This window comes from Micrasema longulum, unplaced genomic scaffold (genome assembly GCF_059751315.1).
Source record: "Micrasema longulum isolate JH-2025_06_02 unplaced genomic scaffold, ASM5975131v1 h1tg001434l, whole genome shotgun sequence".
In the NCBI taxonomy this organism is placed as follows: Eukaryota; Metazoa; Arthropoda; class Insecta; order Trichoptera; family Brachycentridae; genus Micrasema; species Micrasema longulum.
Window position 1 is genome coordinate 1 of NW_028278620.1, and position 3,595 is coordinate 3,595.

At 35.2% G+C, this 3,595-nt stretch overlaps 1 long non-coding RNA gene across 1 annotated transcript; it reads right to left on the reverse strand.

Moving 5' to 3' along the window:
* Window positions 1–462: 462 nt before the first annotated feature.
* LOC148275384 (uncharacterized) lies at window positions 463–3,079 on the reverse strand. The gene is made up of 2 exons (XR_015824039.1): window positions 2,901–3,079; window positions 463–1,874 (listed from the first exon to the last, which is right to left on the reverse strand). It is a non-coding gene; the product is annotated as an uncharacterized LOC148275384 (long non-coding RNA).
* Window positions 3,080–3,595: the final 516 nt, after the last annotated feature.

Consider the following 3,595-nt stretch of genomic DNA (forward strand, 5'->3'; position numbering starts at 1 on the left):
TCCCAACCGTCCATGCGCTCTGTAGCTGCAAGACGTACTGGGATATTTATTAATTGTACAGCGCCCTTGAGGTGATTTTCACAAAAATGGCGCTATATGAATTATCCAACTATATATATATTTAGCCATTCCGTCTGTTGACGTTTTTAACTTTTGAAAAACTGTGGTAAAAATTCCCTTTGCGCCCGGTGATGTAACATCGTGTTACCACTAATAAAAGACGGAATATTCTAAGTTCCGACATTAAAAAAAAAATATGAAGACATACAATTTGATAATTATTTTTCCACAATTTATGCAAATAAACATAATTTAGCCCTGTTGTAGCAAAAATAAATTTCAAATCATAAATACGCCGCTCATATTACGCGCGTACGTCCCCCATCACTGTCATCAACTGACCGAAGACAAAATCTGTTTTACCCAACACACGCCATAGAATACCGCCTCTGTCTTCCCTGTTATGAGTTCTATCTTCGTGCTCTCTCTTATACATTTGTTGCTGAATTAGCGGACATTCATTCTTCGCGTGGCAAGGATAAATATTTTTTGTATTAACATCCAGCATAGTTTTAAAAATTTAACTTTCCAAATCCGCTGTGAAAATGTCCATTTGAAGATTAGAAAAAATATGAGTTCATCATTAAAAAAAATAAGAGAGATATATCAAGTCTTGTGTCCTATGTCGACTAGTGTGACATCACAGCCACACAAGAGTTAAAGTTAAAGAGCAGAAACCTTTATTGAGGCGGGTGAGATTCATCTGATTTCATTTCACTTTTAAACTTCTGGCCACTCAAACCAGCCAATGACAGGTCATAAGCCCTGTGGATACTTAAACTTCTATATTCTCATCTGTAAAATGTTATTTGTGGTTGTAATATGTTAATATCAACAGCTCCCTATGGGGTTATTTATTTATTTATTCACTTAAAGATAGTTTATTACACATTGTTTGAGACATAAGTCCCAACTCTATGGGACTCAAAGTCCATGTTGAGTTGGGGCGAGCAATTAGTTGACACAGACACATGAGCATATCATCACAAATATTTTAAAGGATCCGAAACACAACAATAATAATAACAATAAAAAAACAAATATATGTCACATCAATATTGTAAACAGTAAACTCAAATATTCGGAAAATAATCAAGGCGTTTCCCATTCAAATCCCTCCACTAAGGAAAATTCATTCCTTGACTCCTCTCTTGAAAATAGTTTTAGTCCTTGAGAGCTTAATACGCTCTTCCAAAATATTGAACACTCTCACATAAATGAGAGATGTCTCTAAGCAAAAGTCGTACGGGTTTTGGGTATGACATAATTTAGTTGAATCCAGTCCTTGTCTACAAAAATTTGGACAAACTCAAAACATTGTTGATGTACATGTAGGTATTTCTTTAGTCTAAGTTGTTTAATTCATATTTCTTATCCTTCTGTTTAAATTTGGATAAATTTTTCTTCACAAATGTTTTTTTCCCATATCATGATTAATTTTTAAAACTACATCATTCAAAATAAAATTTTGTTTCTTCACCTTTTTTCTAAATGTGTCTGATTTTTACCTTTCCTCTGGAATTGTGATCTAGTAGTTTGATCAGTTTCATGTAAAATTATGTGTTTTTAAAAAAAATAGACAGGTGCCTACGTAACGTTGTGCATTTATATGGATTCCAGATTCATGATGTTCCTTGTTAAGACCAACTTTTATCTTTTGTGCATCCATTTTGTACTCTAAAGTACCGGAAGTTGATCATTCAAGGCTATCGTTATCCTCTTCTGACATAATTATCCTTTTTTTAAAGTTCACTGCTTCCGTTTGATTTTTCTGCTTTATAATCCTGCTTCCAGAACATAGGTTTATATTCTTTCTGAAAACAAAAGTAAAAGATCATTGTCTCAGAACACCAAACTTCTGAGTTTTGAGAGTAAGTGCTTAAAGAGAATAAGCAGGCATAAGGTTGTTCGATTTTATAACTAAGATTGAAGTCCGAGAACGGACGCAGCAGCCTCCCATAACAAGTGTCTTAAGTATGCGGCGGTGAACTTGGCTTTGACGCATGCCTCAGGAGAACCTAAACCCAAGTTGCCTGTTCTTTAAACCTGCGGGCTCACGCCGTCCTGGAACGCCGTCGATGACGATCTTTTGACATTATTCGGCGGAATTAAGGAGCGCTGGATTGTTGGATCGTTGGAGGAGGCAAAAATGCTGGCTGGCGATAGGGTCTCCTGGAGGCAACTGGTGATGTCCACATGCTCCAATTAGGAGCGGATGTGGAAGTTAGAGAGATACATATGAAAACTTTTTGCTACTCACGCATAAGCGAGAGAGAACCCTTTTAATACCCGTTCACCGCTTTTTTTGCCTCCTCTTTTACCGTAGTATCTGCCCGGTTATGGAATAATCTATCCACTGATGTCAGAGACGCCCCCTTCTTTATTAATCTGTAAATCTAGATTGAAATGCCGTTATCGAAATATAAGAATTTCTTCTTCTTCTTCTATCATTCCACCTCCTTTCCTCTTTTCATAAAATAGTGTGGTTTTTTAGTTTATTTTTGTTTAATTTTTTTTTCAAGATTTAGTTTTAATACCTAAAATATGTTCATATATTTCTTATTTTCTCAAACTGAACGGTTTGAGTACGTAGAAAAAAAGTGCTTTTAGGCAAAATGCCCGCCCTTAAATGTATACGTATATAATGCGTTAAATAAATAAACAAACCTGAGCAAAGTTTACGAAATATTTTAATAGACTGCATTTAAATTAGTAAATCTGATTTCTAATTTTACTCTTTGATAATTATTATTTTGTTTTCGTTGCGTTTGTTCTAGAAACCTATTTGAGAATCGCTGTGATATCATATCAGTAAAAAAAAAAACTTGGTAGGTACCTACCTAGTAGGCCTCCCACTAAATATGGCGAAGATTCCAACAATGGCCATATGGCCTATAATATTCAATGAGCTTCAATCTCACCGCTAAAGTTCCCAATACTCAAGCGTATCACCATTTTCCCAACAATGAATGAAGCCAATTAGAATTAATGTGACAAGATACGACGATACGCGAATAATGACAGACCGTGGCCCGTTCTGGCCGCCATTTTGCGCTGGTGGCGCCATAAGCGGCCGCTAATCGCATTTTTCTTTGAAGAGTAATTTGTGGCGCGGAAAATCAAGTGAGCGCTACCAACTGTCAAAATAATTGCATTTGAAGGAGGAATCGTTTAACAGAATAATTTATTATTCATGAGTTATCTATTGTTCTCACATATTTTTTTATTTATAGATTTATTACTTCACAGATTTAAAAAATACATTTATATTATTGCACCATTGTAACGTTTGGTTGAAAAAGGCAAAAATGCCTTTCGATAAATATCATCATTCTATTCTTTTCTACACCTGGTGGTGCACAAAGTACTACATTGGTACATTAAATGCAGCATAGTTCGATCACCTGTAAAATAAAAGTAAGGTTCAATAATGTTTGATTATGTCCAAATGCTTGCAGACTGGCTGGATTTCCTCCCTAGGGAGTTGTTCATATTTAAATTTATTTCAACAGAGGGGGAAAACATTTTTGAGAAG